A 22,115-nucleotide genomic window follows, 5' to 3' on the forward strand; every position below is an offset into this window, starting at 1 on the left:
AGTTAGACCTGTGCTGAGTGCTCTGGAAATTTCCACCCAACAGTCGTACAATGATTTGAACAGCAATGGCTTTTGTTGTAGTTATTGCCATCTGTATTGTACATTGAAAATGATGTTTTCCTCTTCTATGCAGGAAGGCAGATGACAATATTAAGTTGTTCATTTAAACAACTCTGATTATGTGTTAATCTATTGATTCAATTTGTAGTGGTTCATGTGATCCATTATTTTGTCTATCATAGGTTGGGGTTTCAGTTCATTTTGTTATGATTCACACATGAGCTCACCCCCACTGAGTTTTAAAGAACCACAAACCCCAAGCTAATTATCAGTTTGGGCCTGGTTTTGAATCCAAGCCAAACAAAATGATTTCACATGGATTCTGCCTGCAACTAAAAAGTGGCCTAGGTTCTCCCAAAGCTCAGCAATTTATCTTTGAGCTAGTTCTGAGAGCCTCTGAACATGATTTAAGCTTCAAGGTCGTAACAAACTTTGATAGACATTTTTCATACACTAGCTCTACTCAAATAATAACACAAAGCTAAAGAATTATAATGTATAACATCCAGTACTTTGCTATGCCAAGGGCTTCCAAATTGTTAGTATTAAGCAGGGGCCATGTTTTAGAGGATCAGAAGTTTGGTTAGAAAAAGCTTCCAAATATTAGGATATTTTGGTGTATTTATTGGTACCACATGTCTAGAAGTGAAGTCAAGCAGAAAAATACATCAAAAAGAATCTTTCATCCAGCATTTCAATTCTTTTGCTTCTACTTCCTGTGGAAACTAGGAAGTATAGAGATGTGGAGGGAAAGGAAGAACATTTATCCCCATGAAAGTTGCTAACCTATCTAAATCCTGCGATTGCAGGTGAAGCTGACTAAAACAAAAGGCCACCTCCTCAGATGAGTGTGGGACCACAAAAAGTAGAATTTAAGTAGTCACAGAAACAAAGAATGCAAAAAGAGGAACAGGGTCAAAACAAGGGAGCCAGGAGGGGACGCCAAGCAGAGATTACTGACGTCATCCACGGTTCCAAAAGGGAATCCCAGGGGAGAGTGGACAATGCCCAGAGGAAGTCTGATGGAAGCATGCATGAATGAAGCCTCACACTCAGATACCTGACTTAGCTTCCTGGCCATGGATGGACAACCATTTTGGCCAGTGCCAAGAGGAGGTTGATGAGCAAGTCTTGCAGCTTCATGGGGCATAGAGCATATCTAGTATTGTCAGAGAATAATAGGTGAGGGAAGAAGGGCAGTCAGAACCTCAATAAAAGGGGCTGTGGCCTGGCATACTGCAGGGGCAGGTGTCTGGGATTTTGATGAACTGTCCCAACCGTAAGTACTTGCAAGAGGTGCTAGATGGACATCCCTGGAGACTAAAATATTTTTTCCAGAGAGCAGTATGCAAGCAGATGCAATGCATGTTTCCTCACCAAAGAAAGGGGATCGACTCCTTATCTGGAGAAAAGTATATATCTACTCCTAGACTTCTCCAGTCATGTGCCAATGAGGCTGCCATTGCATACTAATCACAGTGTGACTTTTTATTATGTGGACACGTAGCTAAACAAAACTGAACCGAGACCGCTACCACATGACAAAGCTCTCCATTGTTATCTACATACACCCACGACCAGCCTGGATTCAAATCAGCGAACTAGATGTAAAAGCTTCACTTCTCATTAGGAATCCTTTAAGCCACTGTCTTCCAACCAAACTTTTTTGAACCTCAAAAGTTTGAGAGACATGGAGCCAATTTCTCTCCTGACAAAAAGCCTCACATTTCATAGGCTAAGTTACAAAACATTTCCTAGTGCTGTTAAAAATTGAGGTCCATGAATTTCAACTTTATTGAAGAATATAGCTGTTCGTGAGAGATTTAGGTTGACTTCAAGGGGTGAAGATAATATCTGTCAGAGCCAGAAATCTCTTGCTTAGTTCCGGTTAGAGTTTCTTCGTAGCCATCTTGTTGCTTTGTTTGTTTTGGTCATAGTATGTCTTTCTGCTTCTGCTTTCCTCCTCATTTCCAAAATACCATAAGATAATTAGACTGCAGGCAAACTAATGTTAACTTTGGTTTCTTTACATATCCAACTTCACAGGAAACTAAAATGCTGTAATTTTATGACAGGTTTCAGAGTAGCAGCCGTGTTAGTCTGTATTCGCAAAAAGAACAGGAGTACTTGTGGCACCTTAGAGACTAACAAATTTATTTCAGCATAAGCTTTCGTGGGCTACAGCTCACTTCTTCAGATGAAGTGAGCTGTAGCCCATGGCTTATGCTGAAATAAATGTGTTAGTCTCTAAGGTGCCACAAGTACTCTTGTAATTTTAGGTGCTACCTGCAATACAAATGACTATTGATAGATGGTGCTATGTACACAGAGTTTATTTTTCAAGTAAATGTATAGCAATGCATTCATATTTTAAAAACAGAATTTTAGTCAAAAGTGTTACAGTTCAAGGTTGTTTTGATGTAAAGAGATGCCCCAAATTAAGAGCCAAAGAACCCCCAAATTTAGAGGGACTATGTCAGAATCCAGATCTGGATAGGAGAACAGATTTTATGGCTTGTTCCCATCTTTATACTCGGCCAAACCAGAACCATACACCAAACACCCTCCACACATTAGAGAAGTCAAAACCTAGACTGGGATCTGAATGCCCAGGTCAGGCATGTCTTTACTGATGAGATAATTAGAGCTGGTTTAATTTTTCACCAGAAAGCTTTTTCAGTGATAGATGGGATAGACTTGGCTCTTTGGCCTAAATGCAACAAAAATAAAAATATTCATTTAATTCTGTTCAGAATTTTAAAAAGTTCTGTTTCAATTGCATTTTTGTTTTTTGTGTTCCATGTTTTGGGCTTTTTTTTACCCCCTCTGCATATGGGAGGAAAACACAGGGGAAGTATAAGAGAAACAGGGTTAAGCAAACAAAACAACCCCTCTATTGAACTTTATTTCCATTCTGATTCAAATGGAAGTGAAACTTCCAGTTCAAATCAAATTTAAAATATTAGTTTGTTTCTATGAAAAAATAAGGATTTTATGATTTTTAAGTGTAATTTTCTTTCAATATTGTGTAGAAAATACTTCTTTTCTGATCAGCCTCAAATACATGTACATATCGCACTCCAGTCCCATACGCTGTACTTCCAATGGTAAGGACAGCAGAACCAAGTATTTAAACAATATTGGCGCACACAATACACAAAGCCTTCCATTTACATTTAGATATTGAGCAAGTTCTGGTCATGAGTCTCTTGGTAGAGCAAGGGAAAGTGACAAGATGATACCCCCAAAATACACAAGAAGTAAACTCTTCTACACACCCTCCCTCCTCATGGCTGACATCCCTTTGTGGGTGGGCATGGCATGGCAGCTTTCCTACCTAGCACCCTCTGCCAACAGTCATTCTAGTGCTGTGGTGGCCTGTCCTCTACTGAGATTTGGCCAGGTCAGATTTAAGTCCACTCCTTCTGGGGTAACAGAAAATCCAACAAATAGTCCAATGTTGTCACAAATGATCTTCAGCCCCAGCTGAGGCCCAACTCACATCCCTCTCTGTTCTCTCATTCATTCTTAGTTCCTTCCCAGGGGCCTTCACCCCACCTGCCCAGGGGCTGGTACAGGAGGCCAGGTCCTCCCACGACACTGGGTTCCCATCTAGAGACCCTGAAACTAGCATCCAAGGTCTGCTCATTTGCTGCTACCTACCATAAGTCTGTTGCTGGCCTCCCACACAGGGTGCAAGTTCACTCTTCTTCCAGGGCCAGGACTCTCCGGGCTCTCCCCTGGCAATAAATCCCCAGCCAAAAATGTAAACTGAAACCAACTTCCACCCTCCTGGGGATTGACCTTTCATGCCTCTTAAATTCTCCTTGCGCTGATCCTCTGCTGAGCACCTCCCAGTGCTGTCTCCTGGAAAACCCCAATCCTGGCCTTTTTTCAGGGTACCTCACCACCAGAGCTTGCCCCACACCTCTGCTGGTCTCCTATCAGATTCCTCTACTTAGAAGAGAATCCCAGGGCCAAGTCTTTCCATGGGCTCCCTCCCAGTCTCAGGTCCCAGAGGGGAACTGCAGCATTCTTCCCCTCTCTGAGTAGGTCCTGTACCAGCCCCTGGGAAGGGGACAAAGATGATTGAGAGCCCTGAGCAAAGGGATGCAGGGACTACAAAACTCTCCCCCCCGTAGCCTCTCTCTACCCTGGGCTTCCTCTCTTCGTACTAGCACCAGTTCCACCCCCATGGGGTTCCTGAATAATTAGGCCTGGCCCCCCCCCTCCAGGTGCAACCAGGTGTCTTAACTGAGTGCTCCAGCTCCAGTTAACCCTTTATTACATGTGTGGGGTGCACACACCATCACAGATACAAACAAGATATCATTAACAGAACAAAGTGCTTTTGGTGGGAGGTGCATCAAGAACACATCAGGGAAATGGGAGGAGGTTTGAAAGAACAGTTCTGTAAGTGAATAAAGTTGAAACAAATTTCAGTGCCCCCCTATGAGCTTCTGCAGTGGCTCAGCCCTCTGGCCAAGTCACACACAGTCAACACATGAACAAACAAACTTCTTCTAGGGTAAAAAGTCCAGCAGGGCCTGTCCCTGTGCCCTTGGTAATGTCTGCAGCCCTGTCTTTGGGCTCAGTTCTCGTCCCTTCTGGGTGAGCTTTAAATCCATCCCTGCCCTGGTATAGAGCAGTGCCCCTAGGGCTTTCTCCCTGGAGATCTAAGTCCTGCCCTTTGCTTGGGCTTCTAAACAAGCCTTATCCCCTTCTCAGGGCTTAGGCCGCCCTGCCAGTAGGGAGACTCAGGCTCACCCACTACTCCCAGACCCCACCCAGGGAACCTATAAATGGCAGCCACACGTTGCTTCCTGTAATCATTACTGCTATTGCTGTTTCCTGGGCCACTTCCCATATAGCCAGTCAGGGTTTCCTCCCCACTCTGAACTCTGGGATACAGATGTGGGGACCCTCATGAAAGACCCCGTAAGCTTATTTCTACCAGCTTAAGTTAAAAACTTCCCCAAGGCACAAATTCTTCCTTGTCCTTGGATGGTATTGCTGCCACCACCAAGTGAATTAGACAAAGATTCAGGAAAAGGACCATCTGGAGTTCCTGTTTCCCCAAAATATCCCCCCCAAACCCCTTCATCCCCTTTCCTGGGGAGGCTTGAGAATAATCTACCAACCAAATAGGTAACCAAGGTGAGCACAGACCAAACCCTGGGGTTTTTAGGATACTAAAAACCAATCAGGTTCTTAAAAGCAGAACTTTATTATAAAGAAAAAAGTAAAAGAAGCATCTCTGTAAAATCAGGATGGAAGGAAATTTTACAGTGTAATAAGAATTAAAACACAGAGGTTTCCCCTCTAACTTTAAAGTTACAAAAAAACAGGAATAAATCTCCCTCTTAGCATATGGAAAATTCACAAGCTAAAACAAAAGATAATCTAACCCAATTCCTTGCTTTACTTACAATTTTTGTAATCTTCGATGCTTATTTCAGGTAGGGTTTTAGGAGAGGTTTTTTCCCTGCCTGGTCCCTCTCTCTGTCCCGAGAGAGCACAACAAAGAGAGCACAAACAAAACCTCCCCCCACAGATTTGAAAGGATCTTCTTCCCTTATTGGTCCTTTTGGTCAGGTGCCAACCAGGTTATTTGGGCTTTTTAATTCCCTACAGGTAAAGGAGGGATTTTATGCTACCCTTAGCTTTATGTTTATGACATACCCCTTCCACTTCACCCTTACCTCAGGATCCTCTGTTTGTTTCCTGCCTGAGCAGCATCTCTCCCAAGCCTCCTCACCTACAGAGTCTCACAACCTTCTGGTTCCTGCTCAGCTCCTTTTAACGGAGCTCCCTTTCTGGGGCGGGGGTGCGGTAGGCAGGCTCTCTCAGAGGTCCAGAGACGCCTGGGCCACTTCCAGATTTTGAGGCCCCTAGCCATAATCTAATCTTGTCTAATCTTGTGCCATCAGAACCAATATATTTTTATTAATATTTATGAACATTTTTAACTCTTGACTATGACAAAATCTATATCAGTTAACAAAAAAATTATGTCTTTTACCAAATCACATTTCTTATTTGCTTAAATTTTCAGCTCTAAGCTGGGAGAGTGTGTCACATTTTGGTCTGAGAGGGATGCGCATAAAATCAAGTTGCAAAACTTATCAAATGCCAAAAAATTAACAGGTATCTAAATTTGAGGACCCCTTTGAGCTTGAGGCCCAGGCCAAATGGCCTTCCTGCCCCCCCCCCTCTGATTGGCCCTGGTGGTAGGACCGCAAGGCCTCCAGCAACAGTTCACCCCATCAAAGGTTCACAGACTTCCACCTCTGGGTTCCTCTCCAAGCTAATGATGCAATTTTCAAAAGCACTCAAGCCCAGATCTTCAAATTGCTATGGGAGTTAGGTATCTAATACCTTTGAGGAGCCGAGTCTCAGCGTTAACCATGGGCGGCAGGTATAATAGTTATGGTGAGGCTCTACCTCTCCTGGAACTGCGGCAGCCACTGGACTCCCAGTTGCGGGATTTGGTGGGGAATTTTTTGTTTTATTATGCCCCATGCAGGTTCCAGGGAAGCTGAGGAGATGGTATGTGCTATTCAGCTTCCTGGGTTCATCAGTAATCTTCCCGGACTCGAGAGAGATCACCTATGAACCCAGGAAGCTGAGCAGCAAATACCACCTCCTCAGCCACCGCGGAACCTGCATGGGGCATATCAAAAGCTTCTTTGCGAGAGTGAGAGCTTTTCCCCAGGGCTGCTTTGGGTCTGGGGAGGCACAGTGTGGCTGGCTTGGGGCTCTGAGGGGAGGGACGCTTAGGACTCCTCCTGGCTGGGGGGTGAGGGAGCTCATGGCTCCAGCCATGGAGGGGGGATGGAAGGGGCCTAGCCAGGGGCTAGCCTCCCCAAAGGGGGGCTCCACCCACCGCCCATTGCGTTAACCTAACTTTTTTTCCTCTGAAGTCAATGGAAGTGTTGTTAGCTGGGATTCTTTCAACCCAAAGCTCTTAGTAACTTTTACTCTGTGCGAGGTGGTGCCAGGAAATAAATCAGGGAGACACGGCTGTCCGTCCGATAGATGGCTGGCACAAACAGGACAACACAAGAGTGCTTTCACTTAAAGCTAAACTTTACATAGTCTCAAGCACTTACACACGTCCACAACAGGTTAGGAAAACACCCCCAACCCTCAATAACTACCAAAGCTCAGTGTGGCTCTCGAGTGGCACAACAGCAGCCCGTCTGCCAATGGAGAACACAAGATGCATCCAGAGGGAGAGACCAGTCCAACTACCTCAAACTTTTTCCCTTTATTTATACATAGTAATACAATGACATGTCCCTCAAAGAAAACTTGTTAAGCAAGCAGTTCCAATGGTCAAACAAGAGGCTTTCTTATTATTATTGATTAACCAGGTGTGTTTTTTTCCCCAGAGTTTGCAGCCTTGAGACCCTATTAGACATATTCCTGAGGGCGCATCCTGCTCTTCTAAAATGCATGTATCAGCAACTTCAACACAATTCTTATCAGGAAGGACACGGGGGTCAAGCCACCCTTTCTGTGGCACCCCAAACCCCCTCCCCTCCTTCCTTGGTTAAGCTAAGCCTGCTGCATGGCCACTTTACGGTCTGGTGACTTGGCTGCTTTTAGCAATACACAATAGTGGTTTCAGGCACTTTACTAGTTTGCCAAAATCTCCCTGTACATTGTTACCATTTTTTTTAATGAAAGCAGAGTTAGACCAGTATCGAATAGCTTTGAAAACCCTACCTTAGGCTGGAGATTACTAAAGTAAAAATGTCAATGGTATAAGTGTCTGTGTGTACACACAAAAGTACCCAGATGCACGCTTCTTTGAAAGTCAGGACATAAAGGAGTTAAGGTGCAATATGCAATCTTAACTCTGCCCCTTTGTGTATGTACTACAGTAGTGTTTAATTACATGACCACACACTATTTCTTCTACAGTGCTACATAATAGTGTACTTTCTTCCTACAATTTTAAATATAGGTATGTAGTGTCTTCTAACAGTTTGTTCATACTTTTACATTTACACTGAGCAAAATTCTGCTCTCAGGTGTATCAGTGTGAATCCAGATTAACCCCACTGAAGTAAAAAAGTTGAAATTCTGGCTCTATTAAGTCAAAGGCAAAACTCCCATTGATTTCAGTAAGGCCAGTTCTCATCCAAAGGAGTTATTCCAGATTTACAGCATTCTAACTGACAGCGGAGTTTGGCCCACTAATTTAATTGTTATAATGGTCCGACATGTTGTCACTGATTTAGGCTTTTTATTATATATAGTATCTGAAGTATGTATCTTAACTGTGTCAGCACTACAGTGCGATGGGATGTATAAAGCCCACACAGGTTAGCCAGGGGTTAACGGGAGCCTGAACCCAATCAGGTCACTTTGTGGCACCTGGAGGGATGTTAGGACTAACTGATGATCAAACTCAGCTGGGGAAAAGCTGTCTTTATAAAGGAAGGAGCAGAGCATGGAGAGGTTGTTGAGGGGAGTAGTGGGTGAGAGAAGCCTAGAAATGCTGAAGTAAGAGCAGGAAAGAACTTTGTAGGCTGAACCCTTGGAAGAAGGGTGTTAGAGTGGGAAGGAAGCTCTAGAAGCTGAGGGTGTTAGGGAAGACCGCTAGAGGAAGGGAAAACCCTGACCACTCCATGGCGGAGGCTATAGTAGATGGTGATTCTTGTTGCAGTGGACCTCAAACAGAGCTTAATACAGACCTGAGCCTGAAGGAGTACTAAGAGGGAAGGAGACAAGAGGCTGGTAAAGTACTAGGAGTTTAAAGGACCTCTCACTTAAATATTTCTAGTTACCCTGAATAGCTGATGTTGAAGATCCTGGGTGAGGACCTGTGGATCTTCAGGGGCTGAAGAAGTATTGTTTGATGTGTACTTGGGAGTAAAGTACCCGAAAAGGACTGTGGAACTCAATTGTGCTCTGGCCAGAAGGCTGAATCATGAGAAGAGGTGGACCACAACAGTACTGGAGCATCTCGTGGCATGGGGCACTAGAGAAGGTGAGCTTCTACACCATGCCTGGCCACAAGGGGATACACCTTCAGTGAGTCCACTCTTTTATGTGTGCTATCTATTCTTTTACACTGGGGCTTCTGTAGATCAAGAGACGTTTAATAGGTAACTATTTCTCTAGCATTCTGGAAAGTAAATTCTAAGTATTTGGCTTTTCCACTGATGGGTCTGTAACTTCTATCAAAGCAGAGTTATAGGAACTGATTTAAGCCCATTTAGGTCAGTGCACAGCCCAGGCCCACAGTGGACAAAACATTGCTTGTAGGAGCTAAGGGAATAGAACGTAAACTCTTCAGAAGCTCGCAGTATGTGGGGGCTCCTGTTTAGGAGGCTAAACACTTTGGCCTGTATGTGTGGGGGGAAAACTTCATTCTTGTTCAGTCTTCAAAAGAAACGTTGCTGGTAGGGCATGTGCAGACCTTATGCTGTCCCATCTGTGACAGGGTTAACAGGGAGATGAGCTGCCTCCTCAGCTGGCATTGATTGGTGGCCCTGCAACAGTTGGGGAGGTGAAAAGGCTGCAGCTCAGAAGGGAGAGGTGGCTGCCAGAGAGGCTGAGGAACCACTAAGAGCAATGTCTTTCAGCACCAGACTGGTGGGAAGCTGCCCAGGTGGCTGGACTTCCAGAAGAGTGAGAGTCTGTGAAACAACCAGTCAGAGAGCCCTGGTGGAAAGCAGTCCAGGGAAGCAGAAATGAATTGGGAGAAACTGGTTCCAAATGCTTCACATGGGATCCCTGGACTAAAATCCAGAGGAGTGGGTGAGCCTGGACTCCCCTACTAACACCAACAGAGCGGTCACGAAAGCCTGCAGAGCAAAGGCCTCTGAATGCCGAGAGGCTGGAGAGTGACTTTTCTCTAGGGTCTCTGGCCTCCTGATTGACTCCACTCTTCTCCACGATGGCAGCTATCTGGCTGGACTCATAGTGAGGAACTACCAGACTTGGGGCTAGATGGTTATTGGCTGAATCAGGGGAAACTGAGGCAGATTCACCATAACACCTCTTCAACCATGGGGTGGCATGCTAGTGGCTGAAAGCAGCCCTGGACAGCTGCCATTTCCACCAGTGAAACTTGGGGGGTGGGAGTGGGCATTATCTAAAAGCTGATGAGGAGTAGAGATGAGAAACATGTTTCAGCTGGCAGATGTTCTTTGCAGAACTTGCAGTCCTATACACTATGCTGGAAATGAATCCCCACTTTCTGAATTACACCTAGAAGCTGAACTCACAGACACCATTCTAATTCCAAAAGGAGAGAAAGGTAGTATATGAGAGCAGAAACAGTAACCTGCAATGGACACTAATACAACTAGCAAAAAGGCTGACTAAATTCTTCCACAATGTACAGGGTTGGATGTAAAAGAGATGGGTCACTTCACTAGAGTTAATTAGATGTAATGATCATACATGGATCATTAGGAAAAACAATAGATAAAAACAGTGTTCTTAAACAAATGGATGGCACTGTTTTTCCAATATCTTACACACAGGATTCTGACACTGATAAGCCAAACTAGCAGGGAAATCTTTACCAGTTGAATTACAGACAGTCTGCAACGTCAACTAATAATTCATTTAGTTTAGATATCAGTAATGTCTGTTCACCAGTTAATTAACTATAGTGTGAAATACATACACACACACAGAGGACCTGGGAAATGTTGCTGTTTCCCCATAGCTTTGATTCTAATAAAAATTGATATCCAAGCTTTAATAGATTTGTGCCTGAAAATGACAAAAGACTATGCTGAACAAGATCAATAGTAATCACACTGACCATTGTCCAGTGGAAAGCTCCTATGAGAAAAATTGAACATTATACTATATAGAGCTAAACAGTCTCTTAGGCTGAGGATTTATGAAACTATTTGGGATCACTTGAGATACCAATTAAAACAGAATAAATTACACTACCTGCAGATTCATTGCTATAATTCTTTCAGAGCTTAATGCAGCCAGTGATTAACTTTCTTAGGAATTATGCCTTTGTTTCACTGTAGTTTAACATGTTACAGCCTTAACTAAGGTGTGATGGCTGGGCTTGTTCAGAAATAGGCACTACTTATTCCCTCCTGCAGATGGTAGAATGAACTGTCTTTTGCTTTCTGCTTAGTAACACCGGTAGCCTGTTGGTTTCTAGAAATGAGCCCAACTACAAAGTTTGCATCTGGCTTTTGATTTTGACCATACCTAAAATTTGGGGTTGGTCAGAATTGAGGTTTTGGCTAATTATAAAGACAAGAACAACTTTCAAAATTTGGCTTTAGATCATGAAAACCCATGTTTGGGATTAGACTTCTTGTCACAAATAGCAGACAAATCCACTATGTGGCAGTTACCAAAACTGAATGTTGAATTTTTTTTAAAAGCATCAACTATCAAAACTTCATAATGCAGTTATGCTGAGTTTATTCTCATTGGGCCTGATATAAAGCCCATTATATGGGTGGAAAATTCATGACTTCATTGAGCTTTTACATCATGGTTACTGTCGTACTTCTGAGTAGCTTTGGTTCATGATTTCTCTCATCTCCACCCTGTCCCTGAATGTACATGAATTTTATTTGAATATTTACTGTAGCCTGAAACTGAACTTTTTAAAAGCTAGAGTGAGCCTGGGTTCCTGTCAGGTTGTATACATGATGGAAGGAGCGGAGGTCTCCAGAGCCATATATATCTTCAAAAAGCATTCCTGGATACTTAGCTTCTCTTCTTCCCTATGTGGAAGCCAGTAAATAATTAACAAGGATTTGAAGAGATCTTAATGAATGTTAGTTAGCAAGAGTCAGGCCATACTGTAACCTTAATGACGTAAGACTTGTAGGAGCAAAGATAGTGCGAGGCGACAGGACAGGAACTGTGTACAAAGTTATTATGACCTTGCAATCACTAACCAAAATGCAGGCTTGCTTTTCTTAGGATTGAGACAAATAAGATAAGCCTTTTTGCTATGTATAAACAAAATGTAGTTGTTGCTTTTTACTGTCTGTATTATTGTTAGAAATTGTCTGTAAAAGGTATAAAGGCTTGCTGTGATTGTTTACCAGTTGAGAGACCTGTCCAGGACCCTGTGTCCTATGGCACTCTCTCCCTCCATGGTAATTACTGGAGAAATAATAAAGAATTTGATTTTGCTGCACCCAAACAAAAAGTGAGAACTGAGTTTTTCTTCGACACCTATAAGGGAAGGAGAATGGCAATGGCAGATCTAACACCTGTCATCTTTGAAAGGTTTTTCCCCCCATTGCTGAGTTCTTGTGACCATCTTTCAAAGGTGCCTAAGTTAGGTATCCAAATATCTTAGATTTCCTTTGAAAATTCTGTCAGTTCCTTAAGTTTGGACTTTTTTTGGCTTGGCATGAATCCCTGTAGATAAATGCCATCTAAAACATAAGTATGTGACAAATGTGTTACCTTTACTGCAATTTCCTGAGAACTGTGAAATTGTGGTTCAGCTAGGATAAATTTTGAAACAATTTAAGTTGAAGTTACTATCTCCTGGCAAACCTACTGAGAGAGTCAATGGAGGAAAATGGCAAGCAAAGGGCTGCCACACTTTCCATGACCAGTAACTTGCCACAAAAGTATTCCTGTCTTACAGTCAGCACAAATGACAGCCAATCCCACTGTTAGTCAGAAGAAGAGAAGCGTTCCTTGGCAGTTTCTCTGCTAACTGACACTCTGAGGATTAGACCAAAACACTGCAATTAGTGCCATGCTTGATAGATAAAATTTGATAATCAGTGCACTTCAGCCTACTGGATCTAACTATATCCATCCACAGCTAGGATACACTTATGTAGCTGTGCTGATATCAAAGCTTTTATGCCAATTTATACCAGTTGAAGATCTGGCCCATAATCTTCTGAGATTGTGCTGGCTAATGCAAAAAGTTTTGCATCCGGCTCTGAAGATGGTCAGAGCAGAGCCCACTTGAAACATCTTCTCTACTAGGGTGTTCCACTGCCTGGGACCCAGGACTGACAATTCCTTGCCTCCATGTCCTGCAAGACTCCCTCTGGGTATTTCCAGTTTGTGCTGTCGATGAGGATGGAGCTCCAAGGAGGTAATTTAAGAGTTAGGCCGGTCTTTGAAGACCAGAATGGGCAGTGAATTGGACCTCGTAGCAGCCAGGAAGCCAATGGAGAGGGTCTGAACTACAGATGCTCCCCGGGTTACACAAGACCCGACTTATACAAATTCGCACTTATGGAAAAAGTTCCATAAGCCAGAAATAGGATTTTTTAGTTGTGGGAATTTTTGCATAATGTATGGGTATGTTACCGACTTGTGGAAAATTCAAGTTATGCAAGGCTTTCCGGAACGATTGTGTAAGTAGGGGTGCGTCTGTACTATTACGTGCTCCTTGTAACTTGCTGCTTTACCAAGGAAGACTCTGCAGTGTTTTTTACCACCATGCAGTATATAGACATCTCCTCTGGAGTGTACTATATAAACCTCAGATGTGTGATGCATGTAGTCCTTTCTATCAACTCTTCTTCATACCTAAGGGACATGTATATAAAGCACATTTAGTTATGAGCCTGGAAGATCAAGGAAATATTAGCACAGCACATCTTGCTATACGTAAGAGCTATTACCAGCCATATTTAATATACAGTTTCTCAAACTAGATACAGTAAAGCCTCAAGGATCCAAAACTCCCTGTTCCATATAACAGGGTCATGTCCCTGATGTCTTTTCACTACACTGCAAATTCTCTGAATCAATCAAAATCGCAATTAGCCAAACTTAGTCTTTGTTCCCATAATGTAATACACTGGAGGAATGTTATTTGTAGTAAAATTCAGAGTAGGATGTTTTTTCTGAGTTGAATTTATATTATGCTGTATCTGGTAGAAACAGTGATCAGAAAATTTGACCATCTACCCTTGCTGTGACATGCTACTTTTCTCTTTTCACATTTCCTATCCTGCTGCCTTGTGCTCTAGCAGCTCGCCACATGTCAACTTGTCCAAAGCTGCTATAGTTTAGAGTGTAAGCTCTTTGGGGCAGAGACTCTCGCTTACTGTCTGTATAGCACCTAGCAAAATGGTACTTTGAACTCAGTCGGGGCTTCACAACAATAACAATGCTCTCTACCAGCTTCAGGAAGGGGGTGGAGAACCGCAGGACCGCATGACACAGAAACATTACCCCATGAAGTTCTGCATTCCCAGTGTGCTTACTGCACCACACAACCGGTGTGCTATTTAAAGCAGGAGACCTCCTTTCCCTCCTCCATTGTCCTCAGAGCAGGGTCATATGGGTAAAATGTCTTATTTTTATTCAAATTTTTTTGAGGGGGAGAGTCTCCAGGTTTTCACACTCTCTGTTTTGATTATTCTGGTTCCTTGTTGCTTTTGTGGGGTGGAAGAAAGATCACTCTGCAAAAAAGCTATGGGGCTGGAAAAAGTGAAGTAGGTGAGCAGAGGAGCGGGGCCAGCGGGCTAAAAGATCTCTCTGGTGTGATGAGTGTTCATAGTGAAGTAAGTCTTGGGTATAGCAGAAGGTCCCCTGTTTGAAACACCTTTGGCAAATCCTTCTTAAATCAACCCCCTTGGTTCCCACTCATGTAATCAGCCTAGAACAAGCCCTCTGGATTCCTCTTCTATGAGCATTTGGCTGAGTACTGTCAGATCTACTATGATTAAAGTTGGCACTCGACACTGTCTTGTCATGGACGGTCACCGAGAGCTGGCATACATCATAGCTTGTTGCCTCAGTAACTAAATCTGTCTTGTGACTGCCTGCCTGTGTTTCCAGTCATACCTCTAAGATGGGTCAACTGGTAGTTATGGATAACTCTTATGTTCTCACTAAGGAATTTGATAGGACTTCTCCTGGAGGGGTAGTGCATATTGCCTGTATCACACATTAGATACATGAGATGTCTTGTCTACATCACTTTGACCTATTGATGATCCATTCTGTGTTTCAATGTGCACCCAAGTGCAAGTTTCTCTTCTATGACCACTATTCAGTCTCTGCTTTGGAAGAGTGCTTGGATCAGATTGACTATGGGACATATAGGAGTTATTTTGTATCCTCAACTTTGGGAAGGCAGAAACCTCACTGGGTATGGGTTACTATCAAGAGATCTTCTCCTTTCTGTTTGAGGAGGCTTTCTTGGAGATAGTGAGGCAGGTTAGTATTCTTATCACTGCTGACCACACTCTTTCCATGGACACCAGTGGATTTCCTGGAATAGTATTTCCTCTTCTGCAGTGTCATATGCAGCTGTCATCTCTATCCCATGATGACTGACAACAACACATGTCACTGTGCCCAGAAGGCTCAATTCTGGCAGTTCCATTTTATAAGTACAGTTATGAATTCAGTTTCTTGTGTTATGCTGCAAATTGAATCCATGGATTGGGGAGGCCTCTCATATGCAGATGTCTGAGCTCCATGTCCAGGTTCCATAACCAGAGGACAGCCTCTGTACCAAGGGAGGTGAGGCATTGTAAGCAATTCTCCAGGTGTCTGGTTGGACACCCTTCCACCATGAGTTATTTTTTTTTGTAGTGCTGCCCCACAATTGCGGCATGGAGAGAAAACCAGACCAAGCTGGTGCCTGGTTGAGCTAGAGAGTAATCCGAGCCTGCTCCAGGATTTCAAATCAAGTGGACATGGAGGCAGGTGCAGCGATTGCACTCTTGAATGTACTTAGCATTACTCTTTCCCACCAACGCTTCCACTCTGTAAGGATGTAATTATTGGGTCCTTAGCACTGCTGATTGTCCAGGGACAGTAGCACTATTGTCAAACAGGTCTAGAGTTACCATAGCAAATTGGTATCCAGAGACCAGCTGCAGTGTCACACCCCAAATGCAGGAGTGGGATTCCTCCCCTGAACATGAGCAGACCTTTGAGTTGGCCCAATATGTTCCCTGTTGGGGAACAGAACATCCGTCAGTAGGAGATGTAATAGGTTGGTTTCATCTATATCTGATCTCCAGGCAGTCGAAACAGCAATGGCATTTCATCAAAAGTCTGGCAGAGCTCGTTCACTAATGTGCAAACGCACACATGGCAGGTTGGTATAGCTCAAGTAGCCACTAGTAATACAAGTGGGTGAATTCAGCTCCGTGTCAACAAGCAAAGTCTAGGCAGCTGTTCACCCAGACCTGCAGATCAGCATTCAGCTGCAGCAAACACCAGTGCCAATACAGCTGTACAAAGGACCAAAGGGTTTGCTCCCCAGGAGGTTCATAACTTTTTTCATAACAAGTTGGTGTGGGAGAAGCTCTGAGCATGTCAAGCTTTGCTCTCAAGTATGTAACAACTTGATGGAGTGGCAGCAGCCATCCTTGGACCTGGATTGAGATGGCAAGATGACTGTTTAGCTGGAAAGTAATTGCCACTCACTTCTGACACTGGAGACTAATTCTCAGTGAAACCAAGGAATGCAGATATGCCCTTTGAAAGCTCAGTTTGACAACTGGCATGCTTATCTGCTCTGCAACCATGAGAGTGAGAGTGTGTGCTCAGCTCCCCAAAAACCCACTCTACCCCCACATACACACAACACACTCCTTGTCACACTCCACCCCACCCCCTCCCTTTGAAAAGCACATTGCAGCCACTTGCATGTTGGGATAGCTACCACAATGTACTGCTCTCTGTGGCCATTGCAAGAGCTGCTAATGTGGCCACGCCAGTGTGCTTGCAGCTGTCAGTGTGGACACACTGCAGCACGTTCCCTACTGCGCTCTATGAAGGCTGGTTTAACTCAAAGCGCTCTACATCTTCAAGTGTAGCCCTGCCCTTGGTCTTTAGCCTTGGAAGACCTGCTTGTGGTGGTGGGTTTTGTTGCTATAAAATCTTTGGGTTGAAGGAGCTGTGCTAGCTGTGTGTGTGTGTGGTCAATAACTGACACAGTTGCTCCCTGCAAACCAACCACTGGTGTTGGACTGCAATCCCAGAAAGAGGGTTGCCCTGTCTCTCTGTTCCAGGACTGTTAACCATGTAGATTAAAATAGGGTCAGAACATATTCTAAGCTTGTCACTTTTTTCCTCCTCCACCGGGAAGCTGAGCTGTAAGGACTAAGCACACATACTGTTGCTCAGCAGAGGAATGATGCAGGTGTTTGGAAAAAGGAACAACACTTCTCCCTAGCTTTATATCCTTCAACAGTTTGGACTCCAGGTGGAGCAGAGGGCACTTGGTAACTAACAGGAATACCCAGCACTTTATGGGCTTGACACTATGGGCTAAATGTGACACCTTAAGGCAACCCCCATTTTCAGAAAGTGCTGAGCACCTGCTCGCTGAAAATCAGGCCTCATTCAGTTTCTCTGGTTGGACACCAAACACCTGAGGTACCCCAAATCACTAGACATTTTTGAAAACTTTGACCATTTATATCACAGAGAATAGAGAATCTTTGATGCCTGTATCAGACATTTGTTGGCTATACATAGCAGAGTGCAGAATATCTAGCTTAGAAATGCAATGTTCTCAACTGCATTTGGCCTCAAAATTAAAAGGGAAAATGTCTGTCTGTCCTTTCAGATAAAAGCACTGATCAGTTTTTAAATGCAAAATTGCAGTAAAGGAATTTTCACAGTGGTAATCTCTGATTACCCACACTGGGAAACAGCTACCTCATCTAAACAACTCAACATCCATAGAATAGATGGAAATGTTGTCACTTAATTTCATTTGAAATTATATCACATTCAATACTTCCAGTTTCTTAATATGTGCCTAGACCAAAAAAGAGATTAGAGATTTTTGAGGAATATGATGACAGAGGAATATTCAGGCCAGTTAATCTGTGTCAACAGAGGTTATTTATAAATAGCTCTTTGATATGCAAAGATGCTGCACAGTGCTGAAATAAGTCCTAAATTTATTATTATAATACGATACAATACATAGCACATGGAACCAACAAAGCAGAACCCTGCTGTGTGAAGACTTGCTGTACTGCACTGCCTTCATTAGCTTGGTAGCCTGGGCTTATGCGATTCTGCAGGAAATCAGTATGCTTGTTCAGTGCTGGCTGGGAATGCTGCTGCTTTCATGATGGATGTAAGCAGGAGAATCAGACATGGTTTACATAAAGATGGGTCTCTCAAATGGCAGTAGGTAATGGTGCATCCCGGGAGAGAGGACGCTGTACTGCAACTCAAACAAGACTCGTTCTGCCGCTGACCACCTGTGTGATTTTGCTCAAGTTGCCTTATCTCTTTGTGCCAAATGCTTAGCCCAATCGGGTGCTGATCTTGGGGGACCTCTACGTGCTATTATGGTACAAGTAAATGTTCTTGTCTACCTCCATAATTGGGATATGATGGGACCAACTGTCTGAGAAGCAAACTTCAGGGAGTTTTGATGTCAATGGAGGATAAGTGGATGACTAGCCCCCCGCTCCCCTCCCCCCCAAAAAAAAGATTGGAGAGAACCCTGTTAATCATAGGCAAAAAGATTAGGCCAGATCCTTGTTCTGGTGTAAAGCCACATAGCTCCATTAATTAAGGGAGAAATGCTGACTAATGCTAGCTGGAGATCTGGCCTCCATTGATTGTCCACCAGTGCTTCAAACACTGGCATTCAGAACTTCGGAAAACCATTCCCTTTGGCATACAGTGCTGGTTGCATTATACATCCAGTGGGAAGGTAGGACAGACCATTTCCTTTCCCTGGATGAGTCAGAGTGAAAGTACCATGTTACAAATTCACTTTGGTTTTAAAAAATAAAACCATTATTTACTCTTTAAAAATGAGAACCAGCAGCCAAATCCTTATCTAGTATAAACCAGAGCAGCTCCACTGAACCTTAACAGAACTGAGATTACATCAATTGTAGTGGTGGTCCCTGCAGCACATGTGCATCCACCAAAGACAGCGTGATTCCTGTCAATGTGATTTTAAGTGTGAAAATCTGTCCAGAAAGCTACTGAGGATATCTGAAGTAAGCACTAATCTCTCTCTCTCTCTGGATTTCTATTTCAAGTGACAACAAATAAAACACCATTATAGTTTTGAGACTATTTCCTGTAGGGTTAGCTTACAGGATGGAAAGGTGGATGCTATATTTTCAAGGCTATATGTGACAATGGTATGAACCATTTGAAAATAAAACCTGCTTGTAGGAAATAAAAGCACTTTGGACCCTGAGGAGTAGCCACTGGAAGCAAATGGAGTGTAAACATGACAGCCGCAATGTAGGTTCTGACAAGTGCCTCGACCATTATTTTGAATTGTGACAGCAAAGCTTCTAAAACACAAACATTGACAGTTAATGAAGCAATTGAAACACTCACTGGCGCAGTGAGCCACTGGGTCTCATGCTATGCAAATATTTAGCAAAAAATTCCTCCATTACAGGGCATGCTGGATGGGATTTTCAGAAGCACTCAGCATTGGCCTAACTCTGCTCCTATTGAAGTCAGTGGAGCAGCACCAGTTGAAGATCTGAGATCATCTTTCAGGGGTGAAGCATTGAGGATGAAGCTAACCCTCCTATCACTTTCCTGGACTTTTGCCAATCTTTCTTGGGCTAGACCAGGGAACCCTCCTATCACTTTCCTGGACTTTTGCCAATCTTTCTTGGGCTAGACCAGGGAATAAATACTTGGTAGGTGAAATACTGATTCTGCAAAGCACTTGCTTACATCCCATTGAAGTCAATGGGACTTAATAACATGTTTAAAGTTAGCTACTCAGTACGACAACCTCAGCACAATCCTAGCTTAGGTACAGACCTGTGAGGTAGGGAAGTGCTGTTATAGTGCTTTCAGATGGAGACCTGGGGCACAGACTGAGGGTTTGTCAAAGATCACACCTGTGGCAGAGCTGGAATTTGAATCTGTCTCCTAAATTCCTGGCTAATACCCTAAACATTAAAGGTTCCTTCCTCTCTGCATGAGGGGGGAAATCCCTAATCATGACCTCAAGGCCTGATTCTTCCATTTTCACTGATGTAGCTCTGACTTCTGTGCGCACAAGGGGAACAGTCAAATCTCTTCAGAAGTTGCCAACATATAGCTGGGTAATGTAGTGCACTTTGGTTGAGAATTATTGAGCAATGAGCAATTCTGTAGGTATATCCAAATTTTCACAACTTTAAATGTTTAAAGTGCAAAGCATCAAGACTTCTGGATTGGTGCTGGAAAAATCTAAATATATTTTTAAAAAGTAGCTAAAGCATTAGTGCAGGTAAATTGTATAGTGAATGAATTCCTCATCGAGGGGGTAAATTACCTGAGTTTGATATTCTCATTCCCTAATCAGAGTGGAGTCTTTGCACCTTTGACTCTTAAAAAAAAACAAAAAACAAAAAACACAACAAAACCCCACAGAATTATTTTGTTTTTTAAATACATTCTTTCCTGGTTTTGTTCCCCAATAACTTGGGATTTATATCTGGCTTTATTAGGTTTTCAATCTGTGAGCTGAAAGATTCTGTCTATCTCCTGGCATTTATTATACTATATTATATTGAGATATAGCTAAGCATCTAACAGATGGAATGACCCAAAGCTTTAGACCTTCCTTCAGTGACTATTTTAATTTAACTTTATTCTATGCTTGTTAACATGGGAACACACTCTATCCCATTCATGAATATAGATGTTTGCACAGTGGCTTTCAGCTTCTGCTTTGTAATTTGTAATTAAGTTATCAAGGCGCATTAATAGAGTGTGCATTTGAAACTATTTAACACTGAACATCCCTGTGAAGAGAGATCATTCTATGCTTTCCTGAAGGCAAGACCTCTCCTAAGCAGAATGATGGTACAAATCAAACTATTATTAGTGTTAGCAATGCTGCAGTGTATATCTGATAGTACAAGTCTTCTGTCATGTCTTGTACTTATACCCACGTTACTAACGATCAGTGAATGGCTGGCTAGTCTTGTGTGTCGCTCCCACTGCAGTCAATAGGACCTGTTTGAGTATCAGAGCAGAATTTGGCACTTTGAAAGTTCCAGCTTGAGTTAACTCTTTTAGTCACCTTTGATTTTAAGTACCAACTCATCTTGAAATTCAAAGGAATTTAGGTTCTTCTGAAAATCCTGGCCCTAATTGGTTACTCAGGCAAAATATCTGACTTTTGCTTGGAGCTCTGCCTCTGAGTAGTGAGTGAAAAGTTAGTCAGGAGTTCAGGACTTGGACAGCCCTCTCCACTGATGCTCAGGATTTATCCACTGTTGGGGCCCACTCAACAAGTTTTCCATTCAGTGGGAGTCCAATTGAGTCCTTAATTCCTTGTAGCAACGTTCATAATACTGATACTTGATCAAGGCACAGATAAGTAATGTTTCCATGCATGTATTGAACTTTAAAGGCATGCTATCATACAAGTGGAAAAATTGGTACAGTTGATACTTTGGCAGATGAAGGGAATTGTGGACTTTGATTCAGTTAACTCAAGCTCTGTAGGGTTTTGACAAACCCTCCTTGTGTGCCTTGAAATTCATTTGTCCTCTTGGTATATGGAGTCCTGACCTAGGTAGAGGAGTGTTCCTTCTAACAATGTCAATAGTTAAAATCCCTGCAGTGAGAGCATCGCATCTCAAATCCTGACGGAAATGGCCAAAAAATGTATTTCTTGACCAAGTCTGTGTACAGATGTTGCATAAACCTCTTTCCAACTGTCTGCAGTCTCCTGGACTTTGCTCATGTCCAGGGCTGGCCTTATGATTCAGGGGCACTATGTAAGAAGGTGTGTACCCCCTATTCTCTCCCTCACCACTGGTCTACATCCTCTGAATCCCCATGGACTTCTTCCCTGCCTCCTCCAAGCTATCCCTAACGCTGCTGGCAGTAGATAAGTGGGACTGCATGCAGGGAAAACGAAGTTAGGCAGGCAGCCAGAAGGAAAAGACAGCTGGTGTTTGATACTGCCTGCTTAGCCTGCGGCACCAGAACAGATGGCTTCTCTGCTCCTTCCCCCCACCTGAAGAGACTGCCCAGGCTGCTGAGTGGGTGGCCTGCTGGCAGTTCTCCCCAGGAATTTGGCACTGGGGTGCAGGGCTGGTGCCCATCAAAGACCACCAGGTCTTTACTATATTGGTAATATCTCT

This window comes from Mauremys reevesii, linkage group 11 (genome assembly GCF_016161935.1).
Source record: "Mauremys reevesii isolate NIE-2019 linkage group 11, ASM1616193v1, whole genome shotgun sequence".
NCBI classification, from domain to species: domain Eukaryota; kingdom Metazoa; phylum Chordata; order Testudines; family Geoemydidae; genus Mauremys; species Mauremys reevesii.